The 25512-nt window shown below is 46.0% G+C and overlaps 1 protein-coding gene across 1 annotated transcript in view; it reads right to left on the bottom strand.

Moving 5' to 3' along the window:
- Positions 1 to 5707: 5707 nt before the first annotated feature.
- Positions 5708 to 25512, bottom strand: part of LOC137370904 (uncharacterized) — a 145259-nt gene continuing 125454 nt past the window's right edge. Inside the window, exons 4-5 of the transcript XR_010975138.1 lie at positions 22109 to 22301; positions 5708 to 5774 (exon numbers count right to left, since the gene is read on the bottom strand). The gene's annotated coding sequence lies outside the window, so the exon portion shown is untranslated. The remainder of the gene's footprint in view (positions 5775 to 22108; positions 22302 to 25512) is intronic.

Here is a 25512-nt window from a genome sequence, read left to right as displayed (position 1 = left end):
ACTAATTTTCCCTACTGCTCTTCTCTCTCTATAGGTAATAACTGTGTGTGTATGTGTGTGTGCGAATCTCTCTAACAAATGCTAATTGACTCCCCAGCAATTACAAGAGGCTCAGTGCTTGCTATTAACTTGACAACATTATTACAGTGGTTAAACACCAAGGAGAAAGATTCTGAAGTACATTGTACTGTCAGAGCCAACGTGTTAATAATAATCTCAGAGCTTGGTTATCTTTCAGTGTCATGACCAGAAATTAAATTTCCTCATTGGAGTGGCCTGCTTTGAAATGTCATTAATGGAGACAGAAAGCAGTGGTCTGTTTGGCTACAGTTTCAACAGAACCATATTATATCATCACCTTGGTTCTCCTTGTCTGTCTCTGCTTTTCTTTAGCTGTTGGTTGATCTTTCCATTTCTCTCTCTGCTTCTATCTCTGTTTCTCCCTTTCTCTCTCTTTCTCTCTCTCTTTCTCTGTTTCTCCCTTTCTCTCTTTCTCTGTTTCTCCCTTTCTCTCTTTCTCCCTTTCTCTCTCTCTCTCTCTGCTTCGCTCTCTCTCTCTTTCTCTCTCTCTCTTGTTCTCTCTCTCTCTTTCGCTCTCTCTCTTTCTCCCTTTCTCTCTCTTTCTCTCTTTCTTTGTTTCTCCCTTTCTCTCTTTCTCTGTTTCTCCCTTTCTCTCTTTCTCCCTTTCTCTCTCTCTCTCTCTGCTTCGCTCTCTCTCTCTTTCTCTCTCTCTCTCGTTCTCTCTCTCTCTTTCGCTCTCTCTCTCTTTCTCTCTCTGTCTCTGCCAGGCATACTGAATGTGCTGGTCCACCAGATCCATTGGAATATTGCATCCACTGGTGCACAGGATTCCCTGCAATACTGGGAGAATGGGAAAGGGGAAAGGGAGAGGGCGTGCTTTGAAAACTACAGAACACACTAGTATTTTCAAAGCAAAGGTTGGGTGCGGACCGGGGTGGGGGTGGGAGGGGGGTGGGGGGAAGGCGGGCAGGAACCCTCTCGTCTCCAGTTAACGGCCTGTTAAAATCCTTGAGCAGTTTGTTAACAGGCCGGGGAGGGTCAGAAGGCAATTTTCAATTCGCAAATCGCCAAATCCAAACAGTCTGCTGCATGTTAGTGCACGGCTGTGGGGTTTAATGCAGGAAGGTTTAATGCTGTGGGGTTTAATGCGGGAAGGTTTAATGCTGTGGGGTTTAATGCAGGAAGGTTTAATGCTGTGGGGTTTAATGCAGGAAGGTTTAATGCTGTGGGGTTTAATGCGGGAAGGTTTAATGCTGTGGGGTTTAATGCGGGAAGGTTTAATGCTGTGGGGTTTAATGCGGGAAGGTTTAATGCTGTGGGGTTTAATGCAGGAAGGTTTAATGCTGTGGGGTTTAATGCTGTGGGGTTTAATGCAGGAAGGTTTAATGCTGTGGGGTTTAATGCTGTGGGGTTTAATGCTGTGGGGTTTAATGCAGGAAGGTTTAATGCTGTGGGGTTTAATGCAGGAAGGTTTAATGCTGTGGGGTTTAATGCAGGAAGGTTTAATGCTGTGGGGTTTAATGCTGTGGGGTTTAATGCAGGAAGGTTTAATGCTGTGGGGTTTAATGCTGTGGGGTTTAATGCTGTGGGGTTTAATGCAGGAAGGTTTAATGCTGTGGGGTTTAATGCGGGAAGGTTTAATGCTGTGGGGTTTAATGCGGGAAGGTTTAATGCTGTGGGGTTTAATGCGGGAAGGTTTAATGCTGTGGGGTTTAATGCGGGAAGGTTTAATGCTGTGGGGTTTAATGCGGGAAGGTTTAATGCTGTGGGGTTTAATGCTGTGGGGTTTAATGCAGGAAGGTTTAATGCTGTGGGGTTTAATGCTGTGGGGTTTAATGCTGTGGGGTTTAATGCAGGAAGGTTTAATGCTGTGGGGTTTAATGCAGGAAGGTTTAATGCTGTGGGGTTTAATGCAGGAAGGTTTAATGCTGTGGGGTTTAATGCTGTGGGGTTTAATGCAGGAAGGTTTAATGCTGTGGGGTTTAATGCTGTGGGGTTTAATGCTGTGGGGTTTAATGCGGGAAGGTTTAATGCTGTGGGGTTTAATGCTGTGGGGTTTAATGCTGTGGGGTTTAATGCGGGAAGGTTTAATGCTGTGGGGTTTAATGCAGGAAGGTTTAATGCTGTGGGGTTTAATGCGGGAAGGTTTAATGCTGTGGGGTTTAATGCGGGAAGGTTTAATGCTGTGGGGTTTAATGCGGGAAGGTTTAATGCTGTGGGGTTTAATGCGGGAAGGTTTAATGCTGTGGGGTTTAATGCGGGAAGGTTTAATGCTGTGGGGTTTAATGCAGGAAGGTTTAATGCTGTGGGGTTTAATGCTGTGGGGTTTAATGCAGGAAGGTTTAATGCTGTGGGGTTTAATGCTGTGGGGTTTAATGCTGTGGGGTTTAATGCAGGAAGGTTTAATGCTGTGGGGTTTAATGCAGGAAGGTTTAATGCTGTGGGGTTTAATGCAGGAAGGTTTAATGCTGTGGGGTTTAATGCTGTGGGGTTTAATGCAGGAAGGTTTAATGCTGTGGGGTTTAATGCTGTGGGGTTTAATGCTGTGGGGTTTAATGCAGGAAGGTTTAATGCTGTGGGGTTTAATGCTGTGGGGTTTAATGCTGTGGGGTTTAATGCTGTGGGGTTTAATGCGGGAAGGTTTAATGCTGTGGGGTTTAATGCTGTGGGGTTTAATGCTGTGGGGTTTAATGCTGTGGGGTTTAATGCGGGAAGGTTTAATGCTGTGGGGTTTAATGCAGGAAGGTTTAATGCTGTGGGGTTTAATGCGGGAAGGTTTAATGCTGTGGGGTTTAATGCGGGAAGGTTTAATGCTGTGGGGTTTAATGCGGGAAGGTTTAATGCTGTGGGGTTTAATGCTGTGGGGTTTAATGCTGTGGGGTTTAATGCTGTGGGGTTTAATGCGGGAAGGTTTAATGCTGTGGGGTTTAATGCTGTGGGGTTTAATGCAGGAAGGTTTAATGCTGTGGGGTTTAATGCTGTGGGGTTTAATGCTGTGGGGTTTAATGCTGTGGGGTTTAATGCGGGAAGGTTTAATGCTGTGGGGTTTAATGCTGTGGGGTTTAATGCTGTGGGGTTTAATGCGGGAAGGTTTAATGCTGTGGGGTTTAATGCGGGAAGGTTTAATGCTGTGGGGTTTAATGCGGGAAGGTTTAATGCTGTGGGGTTTAATGCGGGAAGGTTTAATGCTGTGGGGTTTAATGCTGTGGGGTTTAATGCTGTGGGGTTTAATGCTGTGGGGTTTAATGCGGGAAGGTTTAATGCTGTGGGGTTTAATGCAGGAAGGTTTAATGCTGTGGGGTTTAATGCGGGAAGGTTTAATGCTGTGGGGTTTAATGCTGTGGGGTTTAATGCGGGAAGGTTTAATGCTGTGGGGTTTAATGCAGGAAGGTTTAATGCTGTGGGGTTTAATGCGGGAAGGTTTAATGCTGTGGGGTTTAATGCTGTGGGGTTTAATGCTGTGGGGTTTAATGCTGTGGGGTTTAATGCGGGAAGGTTTAATGCTGTGGGATTTAATGCGGGAAGGTTTAATGCTGTGGGGTTTAATGCTGTGGGGTTTAATGCGGGAAGGTTTAACACTGTGGGGTTTAATGCAGGAAGCAATTAAGTAATTGTTTTTATGAGGAAAACTTTTTGCCACTAGGGGTTTTTGTGTGAGATCGGGCACAGTACCTTTCAGTTAGCTTTTCACTCACTTCCCTACGCAGTGAGGCCGCTGGCCCTCCAATGTCCAGCCTCTTTTCTTCAGCGAGGCACCATCAGCATTTGACGATTGTGCTCAGCAGGCAGTGCCCGTCTCCTGGCAGAACCCGGTACCATTAATTGGGCAGTGAGCCCAGCACTGGCCCAATTAGTGCATCTACATTTGAAGATTGCATTGCAGAGGCAGCCTGGGGTCGGGACCCGGAAATTATCCAGGCATCCGGTTCCCAAACTCGGATCGAAAATCGCGCCCTGGGTCTTTGCAGTCCATTGTTAATCACCAAGAGAACCATTCTCCTTTTCCGGAATCCCGGATCAATCCACCCTGCTTCATGGTCGATCCTCCATGCCTCCCGGTTTTTTGTGGGACAGGATCTAGTGAGGTTCACACAGACACTGCCTTTCGAGGAGGTGACCAAGAGGATTGACAAGGGCAGGGCGATGGACGTTGTCTACATGGACTTTAGCAAAGCCTTTGACAAGGTCCCGCATGGTAGGCTGGTCCAGCTGGTTCAAACACATGGGATCCAGGGTGAGCTAGCAAATTGGCTTGGTGATAGGAGGCAGAGGGTGGTAGTGGAGGGTTGTTTTTCAGATTGGAGGCCGGTGACCAGTGGTGTGCTGCAGGGATCAGTGCTGGGCCCTCTGTTGTTTGTCATATATAATAATGACTTGGATGTGAATGTAAGGGGCATGATTTGTAAGTTTGCAGATGACACCAAAATTGGTGGTATAGTGGACAGTGAAGAAGGTTGTCTAAGGTTTCAACAGGATATAGATCAACTGGGAAAGTGGGCAAGGGATTGGCAAATGGAATTTAATGTAGACAAGTGTGAAGTGATGCATTTTGGAAAGTTAAACCAGGGCAGGACATATACAGTGAATGGCAGGGCCCTGGGGAGTGTTCTTGAGCAGAGAGACCTTGGAGTGCAAGTTCCCTGAAAGTGGCAACACAGGTAGACAGGGTGGTGAAGGCGGCGTCTGGCATGCTTGCCTTCATCAGCCGAGGCATTGAGTTAAAGAGTTGGGACGTCATGTTACAGTTGTACATAACATTGGTTAGAGTCATAGAGTCATAGAGAGATAGTTAGAGTCATAGTTAGGCTGCATTTGGAGTACTGTGTGCAGTTCTGGTCACTGCACTACAGGAAAGATGTGATTAAGCTAGAGAGGGTGCAGAAAAGATTCACAAGGATGTTGCCTAGTTTGGAGGGCTTGAGTTATAAAGAGAGATTGGATAGGCTGGGTCTGTTTTCCCTGGAGCGAAGGAGGCTGAGAGGGGACATGATAGAGGTATATAAAATTATGAGAGGCATAGATAAGGTAGATAGCCAGAGTCTGTTTCACATGGTAGGGGTGATTAAAACTAGATTTAAGGTGAGAGGGAGGAGGTTTAAAGGGGATCAAAGGAGTAAATTTTTCACACAAAGAATAGTGGGTATCTGGAATTAGCTGCCTGAGGAGGTGGTGGAGGCAGGAACAGTAGCGACATTTAAGAGGCATCCGGACAGGTACTTGAATGAGCAAGGCAGAGAAGGATATGGAATTAATGCAGGCAGGTGGGATTAGTATAGATAGGCATTATGGTCGGCATGGACGTGGTGGGCCGAAGGGCCTGTTTCTATGCTGTACGACTCTATGACTCTGTGACTCTAGTCGTTATCACCTTTCTGATTGTGGGATCTTGCTGTCTGTAAATCGACTGCTACGTTTCCTACATTATAACAGTGACTGCACTTCAAAGTACAAAAGAGCTTTGGGACAGTCTGAGGTGATGAAAGGCACTATTGAAATGCAATCTTCGGAATTATACTCCGTGGCAGCACTCGAAGTTTTATTTGGATCAGTCTTTGTTGGAGCCTCGATTCTTGGGAATGCTTGTTAACTATGGCAACTCATCAAAGGAATTAATTAAAATTCAGACAAGTTTTTTAAAAAATGATTCAGCAGGAAAGTAATTATTTAATTTGAGCAATTGACTTCACTGGCTGCAAGTCAAAAGAGATGAATCAGAGTCCAGTTCTCCAAATCGCTGTACTTTTTCCAAGAATCTGAGGGCAAAGAATATTGTGAGAAGAGGGGGTTAAATAATTGCAGTAAAAGATAATTTCAGAGGAGATCTGCTGCCCAGAAACTGTGCTGGGTGTGTGCTAAACATTGGACATCCAGAATTCATCACAATCACAGTTTGTTAAGGGTTTAGATCAATGTTTTGAGCCAAAGTGTCCAAAGTTGCGGAAATGGAACATTAATTAATGGAACACAACAGTTGGTTTTCGTGGCTCTGTCGTTCCAACTAATACTTTGACTGAATCACCTCACGTTGCCTGAAAGGACAGCAGATTGGCTTTCGGGATACGGTGGGAAATCGGGAATTATAGAATCATACTAAATTTATGACACAGAAAGAGGCCATTCGGCCCATTGCGCCATGCTGGTCGATGAAGAGCTACCCAGCCTAACCACCATTTTCGGCCCCAGCCCTGTAGGTCACAGCTCTTCATTACACATCCAAGTACTTTTTAAATGTGTTCAGGCTTTCTGCCTCTTTCACCCTCTCAGGCAGTGAATTCCAGACCCCCACCACTCTCTGGGTGAAAAATGTTTCCTCGTCTCCCCCTTAATCCTTCTACCAATTAGTTTGAATCTAGTTTTTGACCCCTCTGCTAAGCTAAATAGGCTGTCCATATTTACTCTATCGAGGCCTCTCATAATTTTATACATTTCCATGAAGTCACCCTTCAGCCTCCTCTGTTCCAAGGAGAACAACCCCAGCCTATCCAATCTTTCCTCGTAGCTAAATATTTCCACTCCTGGCAACATCCTCGTAAATCTCCTCTGTAACATTTCTAGTGCAATCACATCTTTCCTATTATGTAGTGACCAGAACTGCATGCAGTACACAACGTGATCTAACTAGTGTTTAATACAGTTCCAGCATAACTTCCCTGCTCTTCTATTCTGTTCCTCAGCTAATAAAGGAGAGTACCTTGTGTGCCTTCTTATCCACCTGTCCTGCTCACTTTAAGGATCTGTGGACACACACTCCAAGGTCCCTCTGTTCCTTCACACTACTCAGTATCTTCCCATTTATTGTGTATTCCCTTGCATTGTTGCACCTCCCAAAAAATGCATTACCCCACACTTCTCTGGATTGAATTTCATTTTCCTCTTTTCTGCCCAACTGACCAGACCATCTATATCTTCCTGCAGTCTAAAGCTTTCCACCTCACTGTCAACCACACAGCTCATTTTTGTATCATCTGCAAACTTTTTATCATTCCCCCTATATTTGAGTCTAAATCATTAATGTAAACTGCAGAATGCAAAGGACCCAGTACTGAGCCCTGCGGAACCCCACTGGTCACAGCCTTCCAGTTGCAAGAACACTTGTCAACCATTACCCTTTGCTTCCTGCCACTGAGCCAATCTTGGATCCAACTTGCCACTCTCTCATGGATTCCAGGGGATTTTTCTTGTTTGGACAGTCTGCCATGTGGGATCTTGTCAAAAGCCTTGCTAAAATCCATGTAGATCACCTCCACCACACTACCCTCATCAATCCTACTTGTTATTGCCTCAAAAAATGTAATCAGTCAGACAGGACTTTCCCTGAACAAATTCATGCTGACTTTCCTTGATTAATCTGTGTCTTTCTAAATGAAGATTTTAACCTATCCCTCAGAATTTTTTCCAATAAATTTCCCACCACTGAGGTTAGGCTGACTGACCTATAATTACTCAGATTATCTCTTCCTTTTTAAACAACGGTACAATGTTGGCAGTCTTCCAATCCTCTGGCACCTCTCCTGTAGCCAGGGAGGATTGAAATAGGCTGGAGAGAGCCTCCGCAATTTCCTCCTTTGCTTCTTTTAACAACCTGCGATATATTTCATCCAGGTCTCGCGATATAGCGACTTTCAAAGAAGCCAAATCTTTTAATACTTCCTCGCTGACAATGTTTAACCTATCCAATACTTCACACTCTTCCTCCCCACCATCGCCCTCTCTTTTGTGAAGACAGCTGCAAAGTAATCATGAAGAGCCTTATCCACATCCTTCGCCTCCATGTAGCTGAACATCTTGACCTCTAATAGGCCCAACTCTTTGCTTAGCTTTCCTCTTGCTCTTTATGTATTTATAAAACATCTTTGGATTTTCCTTGATTTTTACTTGCAATATTTTTTCATGCTCTCACTTTGCTTTCCTAATTTTCCTTTTAATTTCACTCCTACACTTTCTGAACTATTCTCAGCTTTCTGCAGTATTAATACAAAAACAAAGAACAAAGAACAAAGATAATTACAGCACAGGAACAGGCCCTTCGGCCCTCCAAGCCTGCGCCGATCCAGATCCTCTCTCTAAACATGTCGCCTATTTTCTAAGGTTCTGTATCTCTTTTCTTCCTGCCCATTCATGTATCTGTCTAGATACATCTTAAAAGACTCCATCGTGCCCGCGTCTACCACCTCCGCTGGCAATGCGTTCCAGGTGCCCACCACCCTCTGCGTAAAGAACTTTCCACGCATATCCCCCCTAAACTTTTCCCCTTTCACTTTGAACTCGTGTCCTCTAGTAATTGAATCCCCCACTCTGGGGAAAAAGCTTCTTGCTATCCACCCTGTCTATACCTCTCATGATTTTGTACACCTCAATCAGGTCCCCCCTCAACCTCCGTCTTTCTAATGAAAATAATCCTAATCTGCTCAACCTCTCTTCATAGCTAGCGCCCTCCATACCAGGCAACATCCTGGTGAACCTCCTCTGCACCCTCTCCAAAGCATCCACATCCTTTTGATAATGTGGCGACCAGAACTGTACGCAGTATTCCAAATGTGGCCGAACCAAAGTCTTATACAACTGTAACATGACCTGCCAACTCTTGTACTCAATACCCCGTCCGATGAAGGAAAGCATGCCGTATGCCTTCTTGACCACTCTATTTACCTGCGTTGCCACCTTCAGGGAACAATGGACCTGAACACCTAAATCTCTCTGGACTCTCTTGGATTCTGACATAAGCTTCCCTTTTTTGCTTTATCTTACCCTCTATGCACCTTGACATCCAGGGGACTTCAGATTTGGCCATCCCTTCTGTTTTCTTTGTAGGAATATGTTTACCCTTTACATGTTTACCCTGGAACATGTTTACCCTGAACTCCTTGAATCTCCTTCGTGAATGCCTCTTATTGCTCTGACACCAATTTACCTTCAAATAGCTGTTTCCAGCCCACTTTTGCTAAATTGTTTCACAGCCTGGTAAAATTGGCCTTTCCCCAATTACTCCTGTTTTATCTTTGTCCTTTCCCAGAACTACCCTAAATCTCGCTGAATTATGATCACTTCCAGCTAAGTGCTCCCCAACTGATACCTCTTCTACCTGCCCAGCTTCATTCCCTAAAACCAAGTCCAGAACTGCCTCTTCTCTTGTTGGGCTTGCTACATACTGAACATAAGAATGTAAGAAATAGGAGCAGGAGTAGGCCATTCAGCCCTTCGAGCCTGCTCTGCCATTCAATAAGATCACGGCTGATCTGATTGTGGCCTTAACTCCACTTCCCTGCCCGGTCTCCATTACCCTCGACTCCCTTGTAGCTCAATCATCTGTCTAACTGGCTAAAAAAGTTTTCCTGGATGCATTTTAAAAATTCTGCTCCCTCAGTGCCTTTCACACTAATTCTATCCCAGTTAATATTGGGATAGTTGTATTTCCCCATTATTACTGCCCTATTGTTTTTGCATTTGTCAGCGATTTACCTACATATTTGCTCTTCTATCTGCCTCTGACTGTTTGGGGGTCTATAGTACACTCCCAGTCGTGATTGCCCCTGTTTTGTTCTTCATTTCAACCTATATGGTTTCATTCGATGATCCTTCTGCCATATCAACCCTCCTCACAGCTATAATTGTTTCTTTATTCAATATTGCGACCAGTCACAGCTCTCAGAACAGGGTCATCTGTCTTGGTCAGCAGTGAGGGACAGGAGGATGTGACTGTGAGTGAGGCAGGTAATGGGACCGAGCAGACAGTAGTGGAGGAGCCTCCGACTCTGCAATTGTCAAACTGGTTTGAGGTGCTCTCAACCTGAGTGGACGAAAGCGAGGTCTGGTGGGTGGTTGAGCAGACTGGCCATTGCACTGTCCGTACAGGAAGCCATTCAAGTGGGGGGAGATAGAGGAATGCAGTGGTAGTTGGGATAGTATAGTGAGGAGGATTGACACTGTTCTGTGCGGCCAAGAGCGTGAGTCTAGAAGGCGCTGTTGCCTACCCAGTGCCAGGGTTCAGGACAACTGCTCAGAGCTGGACAGGAACTTGGAGTGGGAGGGGGGAGGATTCAGTTGTCGTGGTCCATGTAGGTACCAATGACATAGGTAGGCCTAGGAAAGAGGTTCTCTTTAGACAGTATGAGGAGCTCGGCACCAAATTGAAGAGCAGAACCTCAAGAGTAATAATCTCTGGATTATTACCTGAGCAATGTGCCAATTGGCAGAGGGCACATAAGATTAGTGAAATGAATACATGGCTCAAAGACTGGTGTGAAAGAAGTGGGTTTCAGTTCATGAGGCACTGGCACCAGTACTGGGGAAAGAGGGGGCTGTACTGTTTGGAAGGTCTGCACCTGAACCGTGCTGGGACCAGTGTTCCAGCAAACCATATAACTAGGGAGGCAGAGAGCGTTTTAAACTAAGCACAGGTGGGGGTGGGTGGGGGGGGGGTGGAGTGAGGAATCAGGCCTGGGTAGATGTAACAAATCAAGGGGTAGAGTCAAGGCAGAAGAGCAGAATAGTAATATGGGAAATGAAGGTCAGAGAATGGCAGGAAGAGACAGAAAGAAAGAAACCTAAGAACACACCAACTGTCAAGACTTGATGTTACAAAGATAACAAAAAGACAAAACTAAAGGCTCTGTATCTGAATGCACGTAGCATTCATAACAACGTAAATGAACTGATAGTGCACTTTGAAGTAAATAAATATGATCTGATAGCCATTACGGAGATGTGGCTACAGGATGACAAGGATTGGGTCCTCAATATTGAGGGGTATATGACATTCAAGAAGAATAGGAAGCTAGGTAAAGGTGGAGGGGTAGCACTGTTAATCAAGGATGGCATTGGTGCAATAGTTAGAGATGACCTTGGTTCAGGAGATCAGGATGTAGAATTGGTTTGGGTGGAGATGAGGAATAGCAGGGGAAAGAAGTCACTAGTAGGAGTGGCCTACAGGCCCCCGGACACAATGTAGGACGAAGTATCCAAGAAGAAACATTGGGTGTTTGTGATAAAGAGACGGCAATAATCATGGGTGATTTAATCTACATATAAACTGGGAAAATCAGATTGGCAATAGTAGCCTGGATGATGAGTTCACAGAATGCTTTTGTGATAGTTTCTTAGAGCAGCACATTCTGGAACCAACCAGAGAGCAGGTTATATTAGACTTGGTATTGTGTAATGTGACAGAATTATTTAATGACCTGTAGGTAGTAGTGACCACAATATGATAAATTTTACATCCAGTTTGAAAGAGAAAAGAATAGGCCTAAGACTAGTATTTTAAACTTAAGTAAGGAAAACTATGTGGGGATGAAAGCTGAGCTAGTTGAAGTGAACTGGGTTAGTAGGCTTGGATATAGGTCAATAGAGAAGCAGTGGCAGACATTCAAGGGGATATTTCAGAAACTCAGGATAAGTATATTCCTACCATAAAGAAAAATTCTAAGGGGAGGACCCACCATCTGTGGTTAACTAAAGAAGTTAAGGAAAGCATCAAACTGTCTGCTAATATGCAAAAATGTCTTTCCGGCTAGGGGCCTGGCAATTCCTCGTCACAGGCCTTCTCTTCTTCCCAGTAACAATTTGAAATGTGATGTCCATGTGGCAAAATTAATATGCCTCATTCTTGGCAGGAGGGGGCCTGCATGACACCTCCACACCCAGGGGAATGAAATGCGATTTGAGAAAAGGTGCATTTCATTAAAAGGGTTGAGAGAAAAATAAGCTACAGAAAACCATGCACTTCTCATTCATTCGTGAATCCTGAAACATATTAAATTTGCCTGTCTTTTCTGGGTGCCAGTGCTGCTCTCATTGTCCCTTTTTAGCATCCCAATAACCATGTGGTTCTTTGGGGAAGTTTATTTTCAGTTTGCCATTTACATGGCTGCCTAGGCTCTTTGTTCCTGCTGAGGTCATTTTTTTTCCAGGATAGTTAATAGTGTGCGGGTCTATCCTGAACTCTCTTTCAGTGCTTTGCTGAGTCATGCAAAGGCTTTTGACTCCAGGGGATGGGTGGTTCCCTTTTTCTCTGTCAGGGAGGATTCTTTGTTAATCTCCCCTTTGTTCTCTGGGACACTCCTGCCTGCAGGTATGTGTGCAGAGTCTACTGCACTCCCCTGTGGCACTTCGCCTGGGTGAGGCATCACCCTCATGGTTTCTCTGCCCCCTAGAGGTCTTTATTTTTCTCTGCAGGTTCCTGTAAATGGTGTTAGCAACTCTGGTGGGGTCATTGGAGGATGTGGGGTCTAACTCTTTACATCTTTTGGGGTTGGCTGACTGGACAGTAGGGGTTTTCATCCGGGATTCCTCCCAGACTTCCTTTAACTTGCCCTCTTGGTCACTTTTTTCCCCTTCCCATTCTAACCTTTTGCCAGCTGTGTGCCTGCCTGTCCCATCTTGTTCTCAGCGGGGGTCCCTTACAGTTCACCAGCCCTCTGCTGGAGGGTCCTCCTAACACCGGTACAGGGCTTAGGGGTGCAGGTTTCACTGTAGGTTGAGGTTTCCCCGCAACCTGGCACATGTGACAACTCCTGCAGTACTCCTCCACATCTTTGTGGAGTTTTGGTCGGTCAAATTGCTGTCTTATGTGGGCTTTGGTCTTTCGTATACCAGCATGTACAGTTACTGTAGTCTCGTGAGCCCTTCTTAATATTTCTCTCCGGTACCTCTGCGGCACCACTAACTGCTGAACTACTGTCCACTCCTTGCCCCCGGGTCTGTGAGGAGAACTCCACTTCCTCATCAGTATCTCATTCTTTAAATAGTAGCAATCAGGGACTGCCTCTGCTTCACTTTCAGACTGGGCAGCCTGTGCTAACTCTCTCAATACTGGGTCAGCTCGCTGAGCCTCAGCTAGGGAAAATCCATTTAATTCATTCCCTGGGTCTCCTAACTTTCCAAAGAAAGTCTCGGACAGGCGGACCTGGTCATCTGTCTGCAGTGTCAATACAGTCTCCTCTGGGGGAGCTGGTTTGATCATGGCCTGATCCACTACAGATTCAGGGACACTGCAGGGGACCGCCTCCTGCCACTGCCCTGTCTCTCTGATCTCCTGCGGTCTTTCATTCACTACTGGGGAAGCTACCACCTTCACCCCCGCCAGATCATTACCTAGGAGTAGGTCAACCCCATCCACAGGCAAACTAGGGACAATCCCTACGGTCACCGGTCCCGAAACTAGGTCTCACTCTAGGTGCACCCAGTGTACAGGTACAGACATACACTGCCCTCCAATACCATTCACCGCCATTTTGGTGTTCACTGTACTCTCTGGGGGAAAGGTCAGGCCTTTTCCCAGCAAAAGGGATCGAGTGGCCCCTGTGTTCCTGAAAATTACTATGGGCTTGCTCGCCCCACTCGAGAGATATGGGGTTACTTTCCCTTCAAACACAAAACCTTGATAACACTCAGGAATCCTATAAAATATTCCTGCACTTGTAGCTGTAAGTCTCCTGGGTTTCACTCTTACTGCAGTTAAAGCCACAGCTGGTTCTGCTGTGCTTTCCATCAGGGTCTCGTCTTCACTGAGTAGGTGTGTCCTGATTAACCCTACTAGTTTTCCCTTTAGTTTCCAGCAATCAGCTTTTAAATGCCCTGCTTTATTACAATGGAAACACACAGGTCTAGGGTCATTGGTGGATCGGATCAGGGAAAACCCTAAGGCTTTCTATAGGTATATCAGGAATAAAAGAATGACTAGAGTTAGATTAGGGCCAATCAAGGATAGTAGTGGGAAGTTGTGTGTGGAATCAGAGGAGATAGGGGAAGTGTTAAATGAATATTTTGCGTCAGTATTTACAGTAGAGAAAGAAAATGTTGTTGAGAATACTGAGATTCAGGCTACGAGGCTAGATGGGATTGAGGTTCACAAGGAGGAGGTGTTAGCAATTTTGGAAAGTGTGAAAATAGATAAGTCCCCTGGGCCAGATGGGATTTATCCTAGGATTCTCTGGGAAGCTAGGGAGGAGATTGCAGAGCCTTTGTCCTTGATCTTTATGTCGTCATTGTCGACAGGAATAGTGCCGGAAGACTGGAGGATTGCAAATGTTGTCCTCTTGTTCAAGAAGGGGAGTAGAGACAGCCCTGGTAATTATAGACCTGTGAGCCTTACTTCGGTTGTGGGTAAAATGTTGGAAAAGGTTATAAGAGACAGGATTTATAATCATCTTGAAAAGAATAAGTACATTAGAGATAGTCAGCACGGTTTTGTGACGGGTAGGTCGTGCCTCACAAACCTTATTGAGTTTTTCGAGAAGGTGACCAAACAGGTGGATGAGGGTAAAGCAGTGGATGTGGTGTATATGGATTTCAGTAAGGCGTTTGATAAGGTTCCCCACGGTAGGCTATTGCAGAAAATACGCAAGTATGGGGTTGAAGGTGATTTAGAGCTTTGGATCAGAAATTGGCTAGCTGAAAGAAGACAGAGGGTGGTGGTTGATGGCAAATGTTCATCCTGGAGTTTAGTTACTAGTGGAGTACCGCAAGGATCTGTTTTGGGGCCACTGCTGTTTGTCATTTTTATAAATGACCTGGAAGAGGGTGTAGAAGGGTGGGTTAGTAAATTTGCAGATGACACTAAGGTCGGTGGAGTTGTGGATAGTGCCGAAGGATGTTGTCGGGTACAGAGAGACATAGATAGGCTGCAGAGCTGGGCTGAGAGATGGCAAATGGAGTTTAATGCGGAAAAGTGTGAGGTGATTCACTTTGGAAGGAGTAACAGGAATGCAGAGTACTGGGCTAATGGGAGGATTCTTGGTACTGTAGATGAACAGAGAGATCTTGGTGTCCAGGTGCATAAATCCCTGAAGGTTGCTAACCAGGTTAATAGGGCTGTTAAGAAGGCATATGGTGTGTTAGCTTTTATTAGTAGGGGGATCGAGTTTCGGAGCCACGAGGTCATGCTGCAGCTGTACAAAACTCTGGTGAGACCGCACCTGGAGTATTGCGTGCAGTTCTGGTCACCGCATTATAGGAAGGATGTAGAAGCTATGGAAAGGGTGCAGAGGAGATTTACTAGGATGTTGCCTGGTATGGAGGGAAGGTCTTACGAGGAAAGGCTGAGGGACTTGAGGTTGTTTTCGTTGGAGAGAAGGAGGAGGAGAGGTGACTTAATAGAGACATATAAGATAATCAGAGGGTTAGATAGGGTGGATAGTGAGCGTCTTTTTCCTCGGATGGTGATGGCAAACACGAGGGGACATAGCTTCAAGTTGAGGGGTGATAGATATCGGACAGATGTGAGAGGTAGTTTCTTTACTCAGAGAGTAGTAAGGGCGTGGAACGCCCTGCCTGCAGCAGTAGTAGATTCGCCAACTTTAAGGGCATTTAAGTGGACATTGGATAGATATATGGATGAAAATGGAATAGTGTAGGTCAGATGGTTTCACAGCTCGGCGCAACATCGAGGGCCGAAGGGCCTGTACTGCGCTGTAATGTTCTAAAAAAAAAAGAAATCTTGCTCTTTTTTGATTGGGAACAATTTGGCTTCCCACTTCCAATTTCTCTCGTTTGTCTGTGGGTCAATTCCGGACGCTAGCACCCAAATTTCTGTTATGACCAGGTGAGAAAGGTGTCTAGGGTTCCCACTCGGCCTTCACCTGATCTTACTATAACAGGGTTCTATTTTTAAACACACTGTTTTTAGTTCCCCCTTGGTGAATCCTTGTTCACCACTTTCCAATTATAAGGTAATGAAACCAGCACAAACAGGCTTTCTTAGGTTTAAAGAAGAAAGGTGAAATTATATTAAAACTTAACTTAAACTCTAATTCGGTTGACACCTACGGATACACGATGTGCCCACCCTAGCATGTATACGCGATACATACATGCAAATAGAGACAGAAAAGAGCAGAAGAAGTAAAGTGGAAAAGTTTGAGGCAATATCTGAAGAGTTTTTAGTTACGGGTCTTCGAGCTCACTGTAGAGTCCTTGCTTGTATGTAGTTCTTGCTTATCGTTGAGGCCCAGCCTTCTTCTTAAACCTTGTTCGCTGTAGGAGACTCTTCTCTCTTGGGGTTCCTGTGTCTTCAATGGATTCAGAAGCTGGTGAGAAAGAGATGGGAGCAGACAGGAGGGAGGTGTTCTCAATCCAGGAGTAAAACTGCCTTCTGTCAGTTCAAACACTGTCTCTACAACTTAAAACTCCCCAAGTTGGCCAGCAGGGTGGTCACGTGACCAACTGGTTTGACCATATTTGTTTGTGTATTGCATGGGAGCAGGGGATAGATCCTTTGTACCACGCACTGTCTGTTAATATGCAGAACTGTCATTCCAGCTTGGGGCCTGACAATCCCTTGTAACAGGCCTTCTCTTCTTCCCAGCAATAATTTGAAATTTGATGTCCATGTGGTGAAATTAATGTGCCTCATTCTTGGCAGGTGGGGGCCTGCATGACAGGTTTAATGAAGAAAAGTTGAAATTTATTAAACTTAAACTTAAACTCTAATTTGGTTAACATCTACGGATACAGGATGCGCCCACGCTAGCATGCACACACAATACACACATGTAGATAGGGACAGAAAAGAGCAGAAGAAATAAAGTGGAAAATAAAGAGGCAATATCTGAGGAGGTTTTTTGTGTTCCGGGTCTTCGAGCTCACTGTATTGCCCTTGATTGTAGGTTGATTTTGCTTTGCGTTGGGGCCCACTATTCTTCTTAAACCTTGTTCACTGTAGGAGGCTTTTCTCTCTTGGGGCCCATGGGTCTTCAGTGGATTTGGAGTTCCGTGAGAAAGAGATGGGAGCAGACAGACAGGAGAGGCTGTGGCAAGCCAGCCAGGAGAGATCTCAGTCCAGGAGCAAACAGCTTTCTGCCCAAACTGTTTGTACAAATTCAAAAAACTCAGGTTGTCCAGCAGGTTAGTCATGTGACTAGCTGATTTGACCATGTCTGTTTGTATATTCGCCATCTTAACAGTCAACCTGGAATGCAAGCTCCCCCACCTTCAACGTCTGGTGATCAAAAGTCCATTGTGGGTTGAATGTGTCAGGGAATGGCTGCTTTGTCCTTTCAAACACCGTCTGTTAATTTGCAAATGTCTTTCCGGCCAAGATCTGGCAATTTTTTTTTAAAGCAAGTCCTTTCTTCACTCCACTAACAGTTTAAAATCAATGTTCATAACAAAATTAATGTGCCTCATTCTTGGCAGGCGGGGGCCTAGTGTGATATAAAGGAGGAGAGAGGGAGAGAGGTGGAGAGGTTTAGAGAAAGAATTCCAGGGCTCAGTGCAGCTTAAGGCACGGCCGCCAATGGTGGAGTGATGGAAATTGGGCGGTTGAGGGAGAGGCCAGGGTTAGAAGAGTGCAGATATCTTGAAGGGTTGTGGGGTTGGAGGAGATTACAGAGATAGGGAGGGATTGGATGCAATGTGTGATTTAAAAACAAGGATGAGAATGATAGGCACACTGGAAATAACTGACATCTGGAAAGAAAAAGGAGATTTGGGGAGGAGAAACTGCTTTATACGACTGATTACTTCCACACACTACCCTCCCAAACCCGCCACCTCTACCACCTCGAAGGACAAGGGCAGCAAATACATGGGAACACCACCACCTGCAAGTTCCCCTCCAAGTCACACACCATCCTGACTTGGAACTATATCGCTGGACCTTCACTGTCGCTGGGTCAAAATCCTGGAACTCCCTTCTTAACAGCACTGTGGCTGTACCTACCCCATATGGACTGCAGTGGTTCAAGAAGGCAGCTCAATACCACCTTCTCAAGGGCAATTAGGGATGGGCAATAAATGCTGGCCTGGCCAGTGACTGCCCAAGAATAACAATAACGATGATTAAGAGCTTTGTACTGATATTAAAGATTGATAAAAAAAATGGTTGACAAAATAAATATAGAATATTACAGCCCAGAAGGCCATTCAGTCCAGTGTCTGTGCTAGCTCTTTGAAAGAGCTATGCAATTAGTGCCACACCCCAGCTCTTTCCCCACAGCCCTGTAAATATTACCTCTTCAAGTATTTATCCAATTCTCTTTTGAAAGTTACTATTGAATCTGCTTCCACTGCCCTTTCAGGCAGCGCGTTCCAGATCAGGATTCCGAACGCCTCTATTAAATCTCTCTTAATCTTCTCTGCTCTAAGGAGAACAATCCCAGCTTCTCCAGTCTCTCATCCCTGGAACCCTTCTAGTAAAGGAAGATAAATGCAAGTTGTTGTTATAAATGAAACCTCCTCCTGCCACGAATGGTAGCTATAAACTGGCTGGCACAGCATTAAAACAGGGGCCAGTCTGATACCTATGACTGTGCTAATTATTACCCATTCATATCCCCAAGAGCAGTTTCTATGGTGACAAGGCTGTTTGGTGGCATACAGGTCTGTGTTGACTCCAATGACCTTTCTCGCTAAGGTTCTGAAGGCCTCTTATTTTCACAGGGAGCTCAGGAATTTGATTTAAAACAATCTGACTCTGAAACTCCACTTCGACCTCATCTGCCCCATGATAACTGCAATGAAGAAAAGGTGCTGGAGAAACGGAGTAAAAATTCTTCACTTTCCATCAAAATAGTGATGAGGTGTAAAAATATCATTGAGTCCTGCTTTTCATCAGTCTCTGTTTATCCTGTTCCTTTTATCCCTGACAGTCTGGTTGTGGGTGTTGTTGTGTCAGTATCAGCACCGCTCGCTTTGATCTCCGAAGGTTATGACACTATGACAGGCTGTTATTCACTGCTACAACAGTTCACTGAGATTTACTTTTATTCCACTCGAGAAGGACTCCTTGTCTCTTCAGAGTTTTTAACAGATAACAGTCAGTGTTTGCACAATAGACATACAGCTTACAACATGCAGTCTACCAGCTGCAGCTCAGTGGGGAATTCTCGCCTCTGAGGCAGGAGTTTGTGGTTTAAGTCACACGCCGGAGATTTCAGCCTAAATCTACAGAGACACACCTGGCACCAGTACTGAGTAACTGCTGCACTGTCGGAGGGTCATTACTGAGGGAGTGCTGCACTGTTGGGGGGTCAGTACTGAGGGAGTGCTGCACTGTCGGAGGGTCAGTACTGAGGGAGTGCTGCACTGTCGGAGGGTCAGTACTGAGGGAGTGCTGCACTGTCGGAGGGTCATTACTGAGGGAGTGCTGCACTGTCGGAGGGTCAGTACTGAGGGAGTGCTGCACTGTCGGAGGGTCAGTACTGTGGCCAATATTTGTCCCTCAACCAACATCATAAAAATAACAGATTTTCTGATTAAGTCATGACGCTTGTGGGATCTTGCTGTGCAAATTGGTTACTGCATTTGCTGCATTACAACAGTGACTACACTTCAAAAGTACATCATTGGCTGTAAATCACTTTGAAAGATGCAATTGAAATGTGACTCTTTCTATCTTTATCTAATAGTTGACCCCTGCCTAACCTGCAGCAGCTGACCCTCCATTGCCCCGTCACAGGTACTTTTTGTCATGTTGGTTTTATTGTTCCTGCTCTGGTCAGTTTTCCAGCACAAGCACACAAGAATTAGGAGCGGGAGTAGGCCATTCGGCCCATCAAGCCTGCTGCGCCATTCAATAAGATCATGGCTGATCTGATATTGTGGCCTTAACACCACTTCCCTGCTGCGCACCCCCCCACCCCCCCCCTCCCTCATTACCCTTGACTCCCTTGTCGATCAAGAATCTATCTAATTCAGCCTTGAATAAATTCAATGTCCCAGCCTCTGCTGTTTCCTAGGGAAGAGAATTCTACAGACTAACCACCCTCGGAGAGAAAAAAATTCTCCACATCTCAGTCTTAAATCGGAGACCCTTAATTCTTAAACTGTGTCCCCCAGTTCTAGAATCCTCTTCCCGGTATCCACTCTATTAAGCCCCTCTGGATCTTATATTTTTTCAATAAGATCACTTCTCATTCTTCTAACCTCCAATGGGTAAAGGTCCAACCTGTTAAACCTTTCTTCATAAGATAAGTCTTTCACCCCAGGAATCAGTCGAGTGAACCTTTTTTGAACTGCTTCTAATATAATGATATCCTTTCTTAAGTAAAGAAACCAAAACTGTACACAGTGCTCCAGATGTGGTCTCACTCGGGCCCTATACAGCTGCAGTAAAACTTCCCGACTTGCATATTCAATCCCCCTTGCAATAAATGTCAACATTCCATTTGTCTTCCCAATCACTTGCTGTACCTGCATACTAACTTTTTGTGATTCACGTACCAGGAGACCCAGATCCCTCTGTACCACTGGGTTCAGATCCCTCTGTACCGCTGGGTTCACATCCCTCTGTACCACTGGGTTCACATCCCTCTGTACCACTGGGTTCACATCCCTCTGTACCACTGGGTTCAGATCCCTCTGTACCACTGGGTTCACATCCCTCTGTACCACTGGGTTCAGATCCCTCTGTACCACCGGGTTCAGATCCCTCTGTACCACTGGCTTCAGATCCCTCTGTACCACTGGCTTCAGATCCCTCTGTACCACTGGGTTCACATCCCTCTGTACCACTGGGTTCACATCCCTCTGTACCACTGGGTTCAGATCCCTCTGTACCACTGGGTTCACATCCCTCTGTACCACTGGGTTCAGATCCCTCTGTACCACCGGGTTCAGATCCCTCTGTACCACTGGGTTCACATCCCTCTGTACCACTGGGTTCACATCCCTCTGTACCACTGGGTTCAGATCCCTCTGTACCACCGGGTTCAGATCCCTCTGTACCACTGGCTTCAGATCCCTCTGTACCACTGGGTTCACATCCCTCTGTACCACTGGGTTCACATCCCTCTGTACCACTGGGTTCACATCCCTCTGTACCACTGGGTTCAGATCCCTCTGTACCACTGGGTTCACATCCCTCTGTACCACTGGGTTCAGATCCCTCTGTACCACCGGGTTCAGATCCCTCTGTACCACTGGCTTCAGATCCCTCTGTACCGCTGGGTTCACATCCCTCTGTACCACTGGGTTCACATCCCTCTGTACCACTGGGTTCACATCCCTCTGTACCACTGGGTTCACATCCCTCTGTACCACTGGGTTCAGATCCCTCTGTACCACTGGGTTCACATCCCTCTGTACCACTGGGTTCACATCCCTCTGTACCACTGGGTTCAGATCCCTCTGTACCACTGGGTTCACATCCCTCTGTACCACTGGGTTCACATCCCTCTGTACCACTGGGTTCAGATCCCTCTGTACCACCGGGTTCAGATCCCTCTGTACCACTGGCTTCAGATCCCTCTGTACCACTGGGTTCACATCCCTCTGTACCACTGGCTTCAGATCCCTCTGTACCACCGGGTTCACATCCCTCTGTACCACCGGGTTTAGATCCCTCTGTACCACTGGGTTCACATCCCTCTGTACCACTGGGTTCACATCCCTCTGTACCACTGGGTTCACATCCCTCTGTACCACTGGGTTCACATCCCTCTGTACCGCTGGGTTCACATCCCTCTGTACCACTGGGTTCACCTCCCTCTGTACCACCGGGTTCACATCCCTCTGTACCACTGGGTTCAGATCCCTCTGTACCACTGGGTTCACATCCCTCTGTACCGCTGGGTTCACATCCCTCTGTACCACTGGGTTCACCTCCCTCTGTACCACCGGGTTCACATCCCTCTGTACCACTGGGTTCAGATCCCTCTGTACCACTGGGTTCACATCCCTCTGTACCACCGGGTTCAGATCCCTCTGTACCACCGGGTTCAGATCCCTCTGTACCACTGGGTTCAGATGCCTCTGTACCACTGGGTTCACATCCCTCTGTACCACTGGGTTCACATCCCTCTGTACCACCGGGTTCACATCCCTCTGTACCACTGGGTTCAGATCCCTCTGTACCACTGGGTTCACATCCCTCTGTACCACCGGGTTCAGATCCCTCTGTACCACCGGGTTCAGATCCCTCTGTACCACTGGGTTCAGATGCCTCTGTACCACTGGGTTCAGATCCCTCTGTACCACTGGGTTCTGCAGTCTCTCTCTATTCAGAGGGCAGCACTCTCACTTCTGAGTCAGAAGGTTGTGGGTTTAAATCCCACTGCATATTGTTATCTGTGGGATCTTGCTGTGTGCAAACTGGCTGCCGTATTTCCTTCATTACAATAGTGATGACACTTTAGAATTACTTCACTACCTGTAGAGTGTTTGGAACATCCTGATGTTGTGAAAGGTGCTATAGAAATGCAAGTCTTTCTTTTCTGTCGGCGCTGCTTCCTCCTGCCTTTGCTGGGGTTGCAACCCTCCAGGATTGGCATGGACTCTGCTGAGTTTGAAGATTAATCTCCAGGTCACTGCAGCCAGAAATAGCCAGGAGAGCAAGCACAGGCCTGTCAAAGAAATACAATTCTATCAACATTTTAGTTTATTCTTTCTGAAAAAAATGGCAGGTGAGAAAGAAAAGCTTGTTGGACTGATCAAGAACTTTCCAATCAGGTGACAGAGATTTCTGATTGGCCATGGGAAGGCAGGTGTTGTGAGGATTGGCGTGCTGGGTAACCAATGGTGGGAGAGTGTGTGGGGGGGGGTGGTGGGACAGCTGGCGGTCATGTGACGAAACCTCCAGCTGATGTGTCCAGCCAGAGTTGGCTAGTCCTGAGTTAACAGTGTCTTCAAATCTATGTGCAATAAATGAATCACAGAAGCACAGAATAATATAGAGCAGAAGAGGCCCTTCGGCCCATCGAGTCTGCACCGATGCATTAAAACACCTGACCTGTCTACCTAATCCCATTTGCCAGCACTTGGCCCATAGCCTTGAACGTTATGACGTGCCAGGTGTTCATCCAGGTACTTTTTAAAGGATGTGAGGCAACCTGTCTCTACCACCCTCCCAGGCAGGGCATTCCAGACCGTCACCACCCTCTGGGTAAAAAAGATCTTCCTCAAATCCCCCTTAAACCTCCCGCCCCTCACCTTAAACTTGTGACCCCTCGTAACTGACCCTTCAACTAAGGGGAACAGCTGCTCCCTATCCACCCTGTCCATGTCCCTCATAATCTTGTACACCTCGATCAGGTCACTCCTCAGTCTTCTCTGCTCCAGCGAAAACAACCCAAGCCTATCAAACCTCTCTTCATAGCTTAAATGTTCCATCCCAGGCAACATCCTGGTGAATCGCCTCTGCACCCCCTCCAATGCAATCACATCCTTCCTATAATGTGGTGACCAGAATTGCACACAGTACTCCAGCTGTGGCCTTACCAAAGTTCTGTACAACTCCAACATGACCTCCCTGCTTTTGTAATCTATGCCTCGATTGATAAAGGCAAGTGTCCCATATGCCTTTTTCACCACCCTATTAACCTGCCCTTCTGCCTTCAGAGATCTATGGACAAACACGCCAAGGTCCCTTTGTTCCTCGGAACTTCCCAGTGTCAGGCCATTCATTGAATACTTCCGTGTCACATTACTCCTTCCAAAGTGTATCACCTCACACTTTTCAGCGTTAAATTCCATCGGCCACTTTTCTGCCCATTTGACCATCCCGTCTAAATGGATTCTGATCTCTGTGCACTGCCCCTATTCTGCACAGTTCAGCCTGTACGTCTGCTCCTGGAGCTTTCCTATGTTCAGTAGAGGGAGGGGAGTGCAGGGCCTTTAGTACTGGGCCTTTAGTACTGGGCCTTTAGTACTGGGCTTGGTTTCTCATTCACTCTCAGGTGTCCCAGAGAACAGCAGTTCAAATCCCACCATGCAGCAGTTGGAGAATTTGAACTCAGCTCAAAAAGAATCTGGAAATAAAAAGCTGGTCCCAGTAAAAGTGACCATGAAGCTGTCGGATTGTCATAAAAACCCAACTGATTCACTAATGTCCTTCATGGAAGGAAACCTGCCGTCCTTACCCGGTCTGGGCCTCGATGTGACTCCAGATCCACAGCAGCCTCAGTGATTCTTACAAGAACACAATACTGCAGATGCTGAAAATCTGAAACAAAAACAGAATGTGCTGGAAATACTCAGCAGGTCAGGCAGAGAGAGAAACACTTAACGTTTCAGGTCAGTGACCTTTCGTAAGATTATTGACATGAAATATTTACTCCATTTCTCTCTCCACAGATATTGCCGGACATGCTTCACTCTTAACCTCCTTCTGAACTGGGCACTCCACTGGTTCAAGGAGACAGCTCACTGTCACCTTCTCTATGGCTGAGCAATAAATGAGGCCATGTCAGTAACACCCACATGGATCAATAGAACTTGTCTCTCCCTCTTCAGGGACATGAGCGGACACATAGCAATGAAATCTAACGCAGTCTGAAGTGATGCATTTTGGTAGGAAAACTGAGGAGGGACAATATAAACTAAATGGTGCAATTGTAAAGCAGGTTCATGATCCTTGACATTAGACTGAGCCTCTGGATTACTAGTCCAGTGACATTATCACCACACCACCGTCTCCCCTGCCACTTAGCTGCCCACTCCGCTAGTGTAGCTATGTCCTGTTGCAGGTGGGTCATATCATCTTCACTGTTAGTCACACCTCCAAGTTTGGTGTAATAGGCAAATTTTTAAATTCTACTCCATACTCCAAGATCCAAGTCATTTATATATAGCAAAAAATGCAATGGTCCCAGCACTGAACCTTGGGGAACACCACTGCCTATCATCCTCCAGGCTGAAAAACAACCATTTAATATGACGTTCTGTTTTTTGTCCTTAAGGCAATTTTTTATCCAATTGGACACTGACCCTCCTATTCAATAAGCCTCAATTTTGTTAACCAGCCTTTTATGTGATACTTTCAAAGACTTCCTTAAAATCCATATAAACAACATCCACCACATTCCCTTCATCAATCTTCTCTGTTACTTCATCAAAATTCAATTAGATTAGTCAAGCATGATCTCCCTTTTACAATCCATGCTGGCTATCCTTAATTAATTCAAACCTCTCTAGAACAAAGAACAAAGAACAGTACAGCACAGGAACAGGCCATTCGGCCCTCCAAGCCTGCGCCGATTTTGATGCCTGCTTAAACTAAAACCTTCTGCACTTCCGGGGTCCGTATCCCTCTATTCCCATCCTATTCATGTATTTGTCAAGATGCCTCTTAAACGTCGCTATCGTACCTGCTTCCACCACCTCCCCCGGCAACAAGTTCCAGGCACTCACCACCCTCTGTGTAAAGAACTTGCCTCGCACATCCCCTCTAAACTTTGCCTCTCTCACCCTCTAGGTGTCTGTTGATATTTTCCCTGATTATTGTTTCTAAAACCTTACCCACCACTAATGTTAAACTAACCGGCCTGTAGTTGCTAGGACTGTCCTTTCACCCTTTCTTGAATAAGGGTGTCACATTTGGCACTTTCCAATCCTCTGGCAAATCCCCCATATCCAGGGAAGATTGGAAGATTATGACAAGCCTTTCCGCTATCTCCATACCCACTTCCTTTAGCAACCTGGGATGCAAGCCATCCGGACCAGGTGACTTATCAACCCTAAGCATAGCCAGCCTTTCCAGTACCTTCTGCCTCTCAATTTTTACCCTATCCATTATCTCTACTCTCTCTGCTTCTCCCAATATTTTGTCAGATTCCA

The sequence above is a fragment of the Heterodontus francisci genome, chromosome 6 (genome assembly GCF_036365525.1).
Source record: "Heterodontus francisci isolate sHetFra1 chromosome 6, sHetFra1.hap1, whole genome shotgun sequence".
Taxonomy (NCBI): Eukaryota; Metazoa; Chordata; class Chondrichthyes; order Heterodontiformes; family Heterodontidae; genus Heterodontus; species Heterodontus francisci.
The sequence above is the reverse complement of the archived record's forward strand: the minus strand, read 5'-3'. Positions and strand labels throughout refer to the sequence as shown.